The following is a 13,850-nucleotide window of genomic DNA, read 5'->3' as shown; positions in this document are numbered from 1 at the left end:
CTAATAAATACAAGTAGGATAATTCGTTCCCAACCTGCTCATTCCAGTTCAGGGTCCCTGGTGGCCGGAGCCTCTCTGGGCAGCTCAAGCCGCAAGGCGGGACTCACCCCGGGACAGGACGGGGGCACTCACACCCACACCCACACTCGCTTTTAATTTTGAATGATTTCCTTTATTGCTGTTGGTTGCTCTGTGAGGAAAATACTTGATTATGAAAGAAAGAAAGAAACCCAATGTGCAACTAGTCACATGGGCCCCCTGAATGCTCTGAAATAAACAATGGCTTCAAGCAGCTGATGTCCTTCTGAAGGTTCTGACCTCTGACCTTCAACCTCTGACCCCTGACAAGCAAAAAGACTCAAAAGTGGAAAAACAGAGTGTGTCATCCTAGTGCCATTCTCAGAAAAAAGGGACAGCGGACCAAGGGACTCCAGCAGACCTCTGTGCCTGAAGGCTTCCGTGGGGCGACAGGATAAAAAAGACACAAAACAAGCAGAAGAGGAGGCAGGGAGAAGTCAGCAAGAACCTGGGGTCTTCAGCTCCTTGGACAGAAACCTCTGCAGAGGGTCATCCTTTCTATGCGGCACAGCTAGTAACTGTCACCAAGAAAACAACCAACTTCACGAGGATGTGGAGCGATCGGGAGTCCCACACATCATCCTGGGGAGAGTAACTCAGCACAATCATCGATGAAGACTCTGTGGCAATTCTAACAGAGCTAAACACACACCTGCCCTGTGACGCAGCAATTCCACGCCCAGGCTTTAACCTGGAAAAATCAAAATACATGTCCACACCTGGATGAAGGGGGCCGACAGTCTGAGCTACATCACAAGAAAAAGGAAGTGTTGTGACTATGCATGGTGACAGATGTTAACTAGACTAACTGTGGTGATCATTTCACAAAACACACAAATATCGAGTCATTATGCTGTAAACTTGAAATTAATGTGATGATAAACGTCGACTACACCTCAAGAAGAAAATGTGAATACATAGCTACGTCCACAAAAAGAATGAACGAGAATGTGCATGGCTGTTCTATTCACATTAAAAAGAATAAGCAGTTCCAAACCTGAAAACAACCCAAATGTTCATCAGTAGAAGCATGGGTGTACAGTCTGTGGTACAAGCACACAATGGAATTCTACTCAGCAAAAAAGAGGAACAAACGGCTGACCCATGCAACGTGGCTGAGTCTCAAAACATTATCATGAGCAAGAGGCCAGACACAAGAGCACACACTATGCAATCCCATATATGTGAATGCAAAAACAGGCAAAAAAACTAATCTATGGTGATAGGAATCAGAGCAGTGGTTGTCTGACATGGGCAGTGGTGGTAGGAATTAACTGGCAAGGGTCATGAGGGAACTTTCTAGGGTGATGGAAATGTCCTAGCTCTTGATTGGGATGGTTTTCCCATGGATATACTGGTATATAATCACCAAAAACATCTAAACTGAGATGGGTAGTGTCCCCCTAAAGTCAAGTCCACCCAGAATCTCAGGATGTGACCTTATCTGGAGGGAGGTCAGACCAGATGAGGGCAGGCCCCGATCCAATGACCGGTGTTCTTATGAGAAGAGAAAATGGACAGACACAAGGAGAAATACCATGTGACGATCGAAACAAAGTGCCTGGCGTGTCCACAAGCATGGAATGCCAGGGATTGCATGCAGCCACCAGAAGACAGAAGAGACGATTAAGGATCATCCCCTAGAGCAGCGGTTCTCAACCTTCCTAATGCCAAGACCCTTTAATACAGTTCCTCATGTTGTGGTGACCCCCAACCATAAAATTATTTTTGTCGCTACTTCATAACTGTCATTTTGCTGCTGTTATGAATCGTAATGTCAATATCTGATATGTAGGATGTATTTTCATTGTTACAAATTGAACATAATGAAAGCATAGTGATTAATCACAAAAACAATATGTAGTTATATATGTGTTTTCCGATGGTCTTAGGCGACCCCTGTGAAAGGGTCACTCGACCCCCAAAGGGGTTGTGACCCACAGGTTGAGAACCGCTGCCCTAGAGCCTTCCAACAGATCATGGCCCTGCTGACACCTCCAGACATGAGAGAATAAAATCTGTTCTTTTAAGCCACCAAGTTTATAGCATTTTGTTACGACAGCCTTAGGAAACCAATATACCATCAAACAGCATGTTTAAAACCTGCTTTATTTTAACTAAATCATCCTCCAATTTGGGTTGTTTTTGTGTTTTGTTGTGTGTGTGTGTGTGTGTGTGAGTGTGTGGTTTTGTTTTGTTTTTGTTTTTTGTTTTTATTTAGTTTACTTTTGTTTTTTAGAGAGGAAGGAAGAGAGAAAGACACACAGAGAGAGAGAAACATTGATGGGCCCCGACCAGCTATATCGAACCCATAACCCCGTATGTGCTCTAACTGGGAATCAAACTGCAACCAACCAAACCACACTGGCCGGGCGTACTCCAATTTTTTAAAAACTGGAAACAGCAAGCTGGTGATGAAGGCTCCAAGGTGACTCTCGCTTTACCACATTTGAACACCTGAAGAAGAGCCATCCTGCTGCTGTTCAGAATTCAGAGTGGGAGACCCAGCACTGCCCAGTGGGCCCCTACCAGTGGCTCTCCCTTCACACTCCACCATGCAAAGCTGTTCCCTTTGCAAAAATGCCTCTTGCAGGTCAGGGTTTGATTCCTGGTCAGGGCACATGCCCAGGTTGTGGGCTCCACCCCCAGTGTGGGGGCGTGCAGGAGGCAGCCGATCGATGATTCTCTCTCATCATTGATGTTTCTAACTCTCTCTCTCCCTCTCCCTTCCTCTCAAAAATCAATAAAAACATATTTTTTAAAAGATCAATGGGATTTATTCCAGGAGTGCAAGATAGTTCAATATTAGGAAACTTAATATAACGTAATAATAGATCCTAGAAGATCCATAAATGTTGAATGAGCATTTGACAAAAGTCAACACCCTTTCCTGAAAAAAGTCAATAAAGAATCAATGAATAATTCTTTTTTTTTTTTAAATATATTTTATTGATTTTTTACAGAGAGGAAGGGAGAGAGAGATAGAGAGTCAGAAACATCGACCAGCCGCCTCCTGCATATCTCCCACTGGGGATGTGCCCACAACCCAGGTACATGCCCTTGACCGGAATCGAACCTGGGACCCTCCAGTCCGCAGGCCGACGCTCTATCCACCGAGCCAAACCGGTTTCGGCCAATGAATAATTCTTTAACATGATAAAATAAATCTCAGATAAAAGCTAGTAGTTTTCTTAACTGAAAAGCATCAGAAACATTCCCATGAAAGTCAGGAATAATATACACTTTCATTGTATAGGAGGTACTAACTAGCCAATGCAATAAGATAAGCTAAAGAAATAAGAGATGTAAGAATTGGGTGGGGGAAATATAATGTATAGCATGCTTAACAATTCTGTATTATATATTTGAAAGTTACTAAGAGCAAATCTTAAAAGCTCTCATCACAAGAAAAACATTGTCATGATGTGTGATGATGGATATTAACTCAACTTATTATAGTGATCATTTCACAATATATACATATAAAAAATCATTATATTGTATACCTAAAACCAATATAATGTTATATGTCAATTATATCTCAATAAAAATAAAGACTTGGATAGGAGGAAGTAAATTATTGCCACTTATAGATAATACGGTTCTAAGACTTGCACATCTAAGAGAATCAACTGAGAGATGTCTACAAACAATAGCCAGTTAGAAAAGACGCCACAAAAAAGTTAAGCACTTATGAATAAACTTATCAAAAAATATGCAAGTTATATTATAAAAAACTATGAACAATACTGAAGAACACAGAGGATTTAAACAAATGAAAAGACATACCATGTTCCTAGATAGGAAGATTCAACATTATAAATATGCCCATTCTCTGAAGTTAATGTGTAACCGTAAAACAATCCCAATACATTGCACAAAAGAGGATATTTAAATGTCCAATAAATACATTTTTAAAACAGTGAAACATATTAGTCATTAGAGAACTGAAAACTAAAATCGCAATTAATTGCCACTATACATCACACATCAGAATGGAAAAAAATATTTAAAAAACAACTGTTGTAAGAATAGGGAATAGCTGAAATTCTCAGACACTACCGGAAGGAGGGCAAATTGTTACACATCGCTATGGAAAACAGTTTGGCAATATTTTCTGAAGGTGAACACATGCCCATCCCATGGCCCAGATATTCCTCTCATCAGTAAATATCCAACAGAAATGTGTATCTGTGAGCACCAGAAGCCATGTATGATGGCCAAAACCAGAACAACTTAAGTGTCCATCAGCAAAAGAACAAATTTAAAAAAACTCATATAATGTTGAGCCAAAGAAGAACTGTGCATATATACAATGAAATATGACTCAGCCATAAAACCAATGAAATCTTGCATCTGCAACAACATAGATGAATCTAGAGCAGTGATGGCTAACCTTTTGAGCTCGGCGTGTCAGTATTTTGAAAAACCCTAACTTAACTCCAGTGCCGTGTCACATATAGAAATTTTTTGATATTTGCAACCATAGTAAAACAAAGACTTATATTTTTGATATTTATTTTATATATCTAAATGCCATTTAACAAAGAAAAATCAACCAAAAAAATGAGTTCGCGTGTCACCTCTGACACGCGTGTCATAGGTTCACCATCACTGATCTAGAGGGTACTGTGCTGAGTGAAATAAGTCAGACAAAGACAAATGCCATATGATTCCACTTATGTGTGGAATCTTAAAAAAAATTTTTAAAAATAAACAAACAGACTCACAGATACAGAGAACATTCTGACGGTTGCCAGATGGAAGTGGGGTCGGGAGGACTGTGTGAAAAAGGTGAAGGGATTAAAAAGTACAACTTGGTAGTTACAGAATAGTCACAGGATGTAAAGTACAGCTTCGGGAATATAGTCAATAATGTTGCAATAACTCGGTAGGGTGTCAGATGGGCACTAGATCTATTAGAGATGATAACTTTGTGAGTTATATAAATGTCTAATCACTGGATTGTACACCTAAAACTAATATAATATTGTATGTCAACTGTAATTAAAAAATAAAAAAAAAACTATTTAAAAACATATATACTTACTGTTGAGCCAAAGAAGGCAGATGCAAAAGCATCTGTGTATATAAAGACACGGGGGGGGGGGGGGGGGTACCTGGGGGTCCGGCACGCTAGTGACCCTCCAGTTCCAGCTCTGGGTAGTGACTCATGTTCCTCTGTGTCCACTTTGCGATCACTCACCCAGCTGTATACAGTTTATTCACTTTTCTGGAAGTGTGTTACACTTCAGTTTTTATTAAAGCAATTTCAATAAAAACACCAACACGAGTGTGCGTAGACATTAGGTTTTAAAGTTCAAATAGAAAAACAAGTCAACAACAACAGCCTGAAAAGGGTCTAACAATAAGAAAACAGCGCTTTCATATGTTAAAAACTATTTTTGAATATCGTAAAACTTAGCAAGCAAAACAGTGGGGACATGAATGAACATGAGCTAGCAAGGGAGCCAGTGGAAAAAGAGGATCAGGTTCAGAAATAGACCCACGTACGAAGGGGACGAGCTGTGGTCCTCGCTCCCGATAGAGCAGCTTCAGGAGGGAAAAGGTAACCACAGGAGGAGAAGGGGGGCGGGGGGAGTGGGAACTGCATCTATACCTCACAGCACTAGGATGAATTTCAAATGGATCAACATTTGAATGTAAAACAACAGAAGAAAAAAGGACGCGTCCTATCATCTTGACGTGGGGATGACCTTTGTACCTGTGATTCAACGTTCAGAAGCCATAAGAGAGATGACTGATCATTTGACTGCATAAAAATAAACACTTGGGCATACAAAATAAACAAGCCATCAACCAAATAAGAGATAAACACTAAACTGGATGCAACTTGTATCAAAGGCAAAAGGCTGATCTCCCTGATAGATAAACAGTCCCCAGAAATAAAAAGGGAAAAGACAACAATTCCATTTTGAAAATAAGCAAAGAATATGAGTGAGGAGAGAGGGAGAGGGAGGGAGGGAGAGGAAAGGAGGGAGAGAGGGGGAGAGAGACAGAAAGAGAGAGAGACCTTTTAAAGATAAGTTTTAAACTTTTCATAACAAGTTTAAATCAAGACTCAGCTGAGTCACTGCTTTTCACCTATCAAATTGGGGGAAAGCCAGTAATGAGACTAAATTAAGCATTGGCAAAGATGTCGGAAAACAGTAACTTCTCATCCAAAACAGAGGTGCACATTGATACTAATCTTAGGAAAGGCAAATTGGCAGTATCTCTCAAAATTACACATGCAGATACCTAGCAACCCCATTTCTGGGAATTTATCCCACGTATATCACATGAGCCCACAAAATGCCACAGGTGCAAACAGTAGCAGGTTGGAAACAACCCGAGTGTTCGCCACACAACAAAACAGCATGATCTAGTCAGCGAAACGAGCCAGGCAGGGAACAGGGTGTACTCGACTTTGTAATATGTGTTCAGCCGAAAAGCCAAAGCATTTTACTAGTATACGCATATATTTGTATTTGCTTGTATATGCATAAAGAGACCCTGTATTAGAATAATTCACACTCGAGTGTGAACGACTGGCAGCTTAGAACCTCCCAGAGATGGTGCACCCTTAAAAAAAAAAAAAAATGCTGGTGCCCTAACCGGTTTGGCTCAGTGGATAGAGCGTGGGCCTGCGGACTGAAGGGTCCCAGGTTCGATTCCGGTCAGGGGCATGTACCTTAGTTGCAGGCACATCCCCAGTAGGGGGTGTGCAGGAGGCAGCTGATCAATGTTTCTCTCTCGTCAATGTTTCTAACTCTCTATCCCTCTCCCTTCCTCTCTGTAAAAAATCAATAAAAATATTTTTTTTTAAATGCTGGTTAACCCAAACAAACCTGTCATGTGATGGAGTTTCTGTCGGGGTGATAAAATGAGTTGGAAAAAAATGCACATACTGCAAGTCCAGAGCCTTGGGAGGTCATGAGGGCAGCCACACATAGGAGATTCACAGCTTTTCCAGGATCAGCTCTGATTGGATTAGGCCCAGTAAACTCAAAACAGTTGCCTGGGGCTGGTGGTTATAAACTAGGAGTAAAAGAAAAACTTTCCCTCTGGTCCTTTTCTACAGGATGTTTAAACCATATGCACGTTTTATCTAATGCAAACGTTAAACAGGGAATGAGAAGAGCTGAAGTTCACGAGCTTAGAAGCCTTGATGCAGACCCACCAGATCCTCCCTCCCCTCCACCCCGCTGCTCTTGGCTCTTGTTCCGAGAGCCCGTCCTGTATAAACAGGTAACATTCAGTACTTACAAGGAGTTTTATTACCCTATAAACAGCTCATCGGCTTTGCCAAAAACATCTTAGGTTGATATCGCTACGCAAGACATAGTGAGATATGCCTCGCTATCTTGGGCAACTCACCTAATCTCCCTTACACTCAGCTTTCTCTCTGGGGGAGCAAAGATGAAGACAAAACAGAGTTGCTGCGAAGTACTGGCCTGTGAGCGTTTCAGAAGCCGAGAAGCAGCACAAAACAAGCTCTTCACATGACAGCGACCGTGGCTCCAGAGCCCAGCCTCGGCTCGAATGCGCGCGGCTCGCAGCTTCGGGGCTTCTCAAAGGTCAGTGTTGCCCAACACTCACCTGGAGAGGCAGCTCCAGCGCAGCTCCAGGCCCCGCCCTGCGCGCGGTTCAGTGGGTGTGGGGCCCATTAGCCTGAGTTTCTAACAAGCTTCTTCTCCCAGGTGATGCTGATACGCGGGTTTGAGGACCACGTGTGAGTAGCCTGGCCCAGGGCAGGGTTCCTCACACCGTGATGTGCAAACCAATGGCCTGGGCCCGGCAACCAATCAATGTGTCTCTCTCACATTCATGTTTTTCTCGCTGTTTCTCCCCGTCCCTTCCACTCTCTCTAAAAATAAAAAAATATGCCGAAACCGGTTTGGCTCAGTGGATAGAGCGTCGGCCTGCGGACTGAAAGGTCCCGGGTTCGATTCCAGTCAAGGGCATGTGCCCGGGTTGCGGGCACATCCCCAGTAGGTGGTGTGCAGGAGGCAGCCGATTTATGTTTCTAACTCTCTATCTCTCTCCCTTTCTCTCTGTAAAAAATCAATAAAATATATTAAATAAATAAGAAAAAGAAAATCAAAGAAAAATATCCTCGGGTGAGGACTAACAAGAATAATAATAATAAATATTACAAATGGCCTGGGAATCCTGTTAAAATACAGATTCTGACCCAGTGAGTCTGGGTGGGAGGGACCTGGGAGACTCCATTTTTAACAAACTTCCAGGTGTTGCAGATGCTACTGGTCTGCAGACCACACTTGGAGTAACAAGGTTCTGGAATGTTCCATTCATTTTACAGATGAGGAAACTGCCTGGGAAAAATAAATGATCTGCCTAAGGTCACTCAGAAGGTCAGGGCACAGACCGGACAGGGCCTCCAGTGGCTGTCACTCCTCAGAGGTGCCTCCCCACACTGTCCCCCCCGACCAATACCACAGACCCCTCCCCCCCCCCCGCGCCCTTCCCCCGCCCCCCCCCCCAGCCAATATGTGAGAGCGGGAAAGACAGAGAGAAACATCCATGTGAGAGAAACAAATGGATTTGTTGCCTCCTGCAAGAGCCATTGGCAAATGGTGTGGACATTTACTAAATCATTCACAATTCCCCACTCTTCTGAGAAATAAGCCACTTGTTAGGGAGTTTAGCTCAAACCACCGGTCTGTTCTTTTTTTTTTTTTTAAGCATTTTGGCAAAAGTATTTCTTTAGCTGAGTCAGCTTCCCCTCCAGTGACTCACCTGTGACAGGCCCTGCTGTGGGAACCCAGGGAAACACCGGGGCATTTCTCTCAACACGTGTGGTCTGGTTATGGGCGGGGAGGGTGAGGAGAGGCAGGAAAGGGGGTGGGGAGGCTAATCCTTGGGAAAGCGGAGGAATCTGCTGATTGGGGCTCCTTCATGACCTCAAAAACTGAATTGCACTGCCTGCATTTTGCCAACTCACTTTATCATCCTGAGAGAAAGTCCAGCGAATTAAAAAATGTATTTGGCCCTGGCCAGTTTGGCTCAGTGGCTAGAGCGTCGGCCTGTGGACCCAAGGGTCCCGAGTTCGATTCCGGTCAAGGGCACATACCTCGGTTGCAGGCTCCTCCCGGGTCTGGGGCCTGGTCAAGGCTCTTGCAGGAGGCAACCAATCCATGTGTTTCTCTCACATGGGTGTTTCTCTCTGTCTTTCCCGCTCTCCCTAAAAATCAATGGGAAAATATCCTCGGGTGAGGATTAACCAAAAAACAAAAAAATGTATTTGGATCAACCAGATGCATTTGGATCTTTTCAAGATGCATTGTCTCTGAGCTGCCAATCTTTCACACGTCAGTGTGAATTATTCCAGGACAGAGGGGAGGGGTGGAGTTCCAGACCCAGGTCTCTGGAATAATTAAGGCAGGAGGGGGGGCTTACCTGAGAGAAAGCCTGATCTAGGAGCGTATTCCCCAGCAGGCCCCCCCCTCATCCCTGGCCTTCAGGCTGAGTGGCTTGTGGGCCTGGCCCTGCCACTAATTTACTGTGTGACTCAGTGAGTCACTCAGTTTGAGAGAGTTCAGAGCCAGAAGGAACAACTCTCCCATCCCAGAGCCCCAATTTCTAAACCACAGAGCACATGGCTTGCCTGGGAGTGGCTTCCCCAGAAGCAGCGCCCGAGAGGCGGGTGACTGAGTTATGAAGGAAGTGCTCTCGGGAGAAAGCTGTGAGGGCGGGAGCCAGAGGAGGAGGTGGTGGGAAGGGCAGCCTGGGAGGCTCAGAGCATTTTTCAATGAGGCCAGGAGGCTGGGGGTTTGGTTCCCTGACTCACTCACTGGCCCCCTGGGTGGGGGTGGAGTGGTGTAACCTCTCAACTATCTCTGGCAAGATGGCTTGGAGAAGGACACAGGGTGGCTCAGTGGATAGAGCGTCGGCCTGAGGACTGAAGGGTCCCGGGTTCGATTCCAGTCAAGGGCACATGCCCGGGTTGCAGGCTCAATCCCCAGTGTGGGGCGTGCAGGAGGCAGCCAGTCAATGATTCTCTCTCATCATTGATGTTTCTCTCTCTCTCTCTTCTTCTCCCTCTCTGAAATCAATAAAAAATATATTTAAAAAAAAAAGACACAGGGTTAGCTGTTTGTGGCAGCCCCAGTTAACCCACAGCAGCTGGGAAACGGGTACAAAAGTGGGGAAGAAGGACCCGGTAGACACCACCCTTCCTCTAGTTCTGAGAGCCCCCCCAAATGTGTTTCTAAACAAGAGGCTCCCCAAATGACAAAAGACAGACGGTGAGGGGATGCAATTCCATTCTTCGCTTCCAGAGGAATCTTGGAATCTGCACTTGGACTACATCCCACCTGCCCCCCCACCCCCACCCCATTCCCCCTCACTCCCAACCACACAACACACACACACACACACACACACCCGCTGGACATTTGGGCAGGATGCTTAGGTGCCAACAGAGAAGGAGAAATGGGTCCGCTGAGCGCTCCCTAGGCGAGAGGCTGGAGGAAAACTGAGCACAGGCCAGGATGGGGAAGGAGAGAAGCCAGGAGCGTTTCCTCGGCTCCGTGAGCCCTTCCTCCTCTCCCAGCCCCTCCACGCCCCGTGGAGCCGCAGTTGGCATCCATCCTGGGGAGATGGCCACCTTTTGGAAAAGTCAAACTGTCCACGTGACCAGAGGCATCCGGGCGCCAGTTCTAGCTCTGGCTCTTCCCGTCCCCACTTGCTCGCTTATCATTGACACCAACTTATCCTCCCCTCGCCTCTCGCATCTCATCATCTCTGCTTTGCAAGGGAGATGGAGCTGAGAGACTGCGCCATGGGCTGAAGGTCAAACGGCTAAGGAGGGGTCACCAGGGCCCAAACTGGCCATTGGACGCGTTCGCCTCATCTCTGTAAATGGCTTGTCACCACGGGCTCGCTGAATACAGGAGTCCCGAGAGCAAGGTTTATGACCTTCGTTTCTCAGAAGGGGACCCCTGGGGGCACCCACACAGGCTGCAGCCGGGCCACCGCCAGCTCCCTTTACTTGATGGGGAGACTGAGGCTGCAGGAGGTGCAAGGGCTGCGCAATGCGCCCAAGAAGACCCCCCACCTCCGTCTCCAGCCAGAGGAGGCGCACCTGGGGCTGCACCTTCCCTCCCTCCCTCTACCCAGAGGACTGGGCCTTAAAGCCGGCTCTCATTGAGGGACATGGCAGTGTGGTGAAGACTTCTGTAATAGTGTCAACAACTTTAAAAATTTAAAAAAAAAAAACCCACCCAGGATGCTCGGGGGCAAACGGAATCCCCGCGTCCTAGTCTGATTGCAGCAGAACCAGGAATGAAGGGTCGGCTTGATTTGAGAATAAATCATTGTAAATTCCCCATGTCGGCAACCCAACAAGGGAAAACCGATGATCACCTGCGCAGGTGCAGGAGGTTTTGGCCCCTTGGATAAAATTCAGCACCCACTCCTGATAGAAACCTTCAGCACATTCTGAACAGAAGGGCATTTCCTCGACCTTGAAAAGGGCACCTATGGGAAACTCGCAGCTAAACGGTGAACCACTGGATGCTTCCCCCCGACACTGGGAACAAGACGAGCTCATAGACGAGACCAGCAATGTTTCAGGGCACAAGTCCAAAGTATAAAACCCGCCGTGTTTCTACTTACTAGCACCAAAGGATGGAAACAACGTAAATGCCCATCAGCGGGTAGTGGATAAAAAAAAAAAATCACGGTAGATCCATACAATGGAGTACCTCGTGATGGAAAAGATCGACGTGGATACAGGCCACCGACAGCATGAATAAAGCTCAAAATAATTATTCGGAATGAAAAAAGCCGGACCTCCCAGAAGAAAGAGTACATACTGTAATTCCATTTATAAAAAAAAACCTCTAGAAAATCCTAACTAAGCTGTAGGAAGAGAAAGCAGACCAGTGTTTGTGTGGGGAGGAAGGAGAAAGAGGGCGGATTTCAAAAGCCATGAGGGAAGTGTGGGCAGTGATGGCCCTGGTCGGTTTGGCTCAGTGGATAGAGTGTCGGCCTGGGGACTGAAGGGTTGTGGCTCGATTCTGGTCTAGGGCAGGTACCTGGGTTGCAGGTTCAATTCCCGGGCCCACCCCCATCAGGGTCCATAGAACCAATCGATGTTTCTCTCTCCCCTCCGCCCCTTCCGCTCTCTCTAAAAATCAATGGAAAAATTATCCTCGGGTGGGATTTTTTTTTTAATTGCATATGTATCGAGGTACCTAGAACAGGCAAATCCTAGAGACAGGGAGTAGAATAGAGGTTGCCAGGGCTGGGGAGAGGGAAGAAAGGGGTGTTGTTTAATGGGGACAGAGTTCCTGTTTGCGATAAAGAAAAAAGTTCTGGAAAAGTGATGTTGGTCACACAACATTATAAATGTGCTTAATGTCACTGTATTGTACACTTTAAATGGTTAAAAATGGTCATTTTTATGCTACGTACATTTTTACCACAATAAGAAAGTAAAAATAACTAAAAAATATTGCCTATAAGTGAACGTTTGCATTTGAGGGGGAAGAGAAAGGGTTTCTGCTTTTCTCGGCCTCCTAAGGGATGTGGGTCCGCAGAGGTTAGAACAGCCCCCCCACCGGACACACAGCCTCCCCTCCCCCAGGGCCAGGCCCTCCCCATCCGTGTCCAGGGATCGCCAGAGGGTCAGGTCCCGCCCCCGCAGCCCACACCCCACGATGGCTGACTAGTCTCAATCCCCTTGCACTTGAAGTTCCTGAGCAGAGTGCCTTTCCCCATTTACCTACCCACCTAATGCTCCCTCTCCTTACCTCCCCTTTCCCACACATTCCCTGCCCTACACCCCCCAGACTCTCCCAAGCTGCCCTGGGCCCACAGAAGGCTGCCAGCCCCCTGCTTGCTCCAGCTGCCCCTCTCCAAGGGGGCTGTCCCTCTGTGCCCCGCGCACCCCCCCCCCCCCCCCCCCCCCCCCCCCCCCCCGTCCCTGGTACCCTCTTCCTTTGACCTGATTGCAGTGTCCTGAGCATCTGTTCCATCTGGGAGCTCCCTAAAGTCTCAGACTTCCCCTGACTGCCCCTGACTCCGGACTTGCACAGCTGATCAGATGCCAGGCCTTGGGCTGGCCCAGTCCCTTTCTTACCAATTCAGGAATGTCCCTGGTGGAGAACATGGGGACATGGAATTCTCGGGGAACAGAGCGCGTTGTGTCTAATGCCTTGGCTCACAGAGGCGGGACGGCCCACGCAGGCTGCTGGGAAACCGGGCCGTGGCTTCTCCTTACTCACTCGGGACCTAGAGAGCCAGTCTGTGCCTTTCTTTCCCTAAGCCTCACTTCACCCCCCTGAGAAATGGGCTTGAGAAACTTCCTCCAGCTGGGTGCTGGGCGGGGGGGTGGGGAGCGGAGGAGGGGGAGTGGGGGTGTCTGCAGAGGTCCCCACGCGGGGGAGCGTCTTGGTCACACACAGCCTGTCTTCCTGGGAAGGTCTGGCCTCGCACTTGTTGACTTTGGGTTCCAGCCCTGCTCTTCCCAGGGCCCCGGCGCTCGGCTGTGGTTCTGGTTTTGTCTGTTACCTTCCAAGAGCCACGGGGCCTGTGCTCCTCGCTGTCATGAAACAATCATTCATCAGGAGGCTCGCATTTCTCTCCCTGCTGGACCGCAGGCCCCACTGAATTCCTCGCTCGGTGCCCAGCATGAGGAGAATGCTAACGCTGTGTTAGCTGATTAATGCAGGGAGGCGGGTGGGGGCTGGGGTGAATGTTCTGCTCTCAGGCATCAGCATCGCAGCGGAGGGGGAGTGAGA

At 46.9% G+C, this 13,850-nt stretch overlaps 1 protein-coding gene across 8 annotated transcripts in view; it reads right to left on the bottom strand.

Moving 5' to 3' along the window:
• Positions 1 to 13,850, bottom strand: part of IL34 (interleukin 34) — a 67,467-nt gene that overhangs the window by 32,482 nt on the left and 21,135 nt on the right. The window contains exon 1 of one of the 8 annotated variants that reach the window (XM_070398572.1): positions 7,459 to 7,634. The exons of the other annotated variants lie outside the window; for them this stretch is intronic. The gene's annotated coding sequence lies outside the window, so the exon portion shown is untranslated. Of the gene's footprint in view, positions 1 to 7,458; positions 7,635 to 13,850 lie in introns of those variants that run through there. 8 annotated transcript variants of the gene reach the window in all.

Source organism: Myotis yumanensis, unplaced genomic scaffold (genome assembly GCF_028538775.1).
Source record: "Myotis yumanensis isolate MYYU_CA2020_CCGP unplaced genomic scaffold, mMyoYum1.0.hap1 SCAF_18, whole genome shotgun sequence".
NCBI classification, from domain to species: Eukaryota; Metazoa; Chordata; class Mammalia; order Chiroptera; family Vespertilionidae; genus Myotis; species Myotis yumanensis.
The sequence above is the reverse complement of the archived record's forward strand: the minus strand, read 5'-3'. Positions and strand labels throughout refer to the sequence as shown.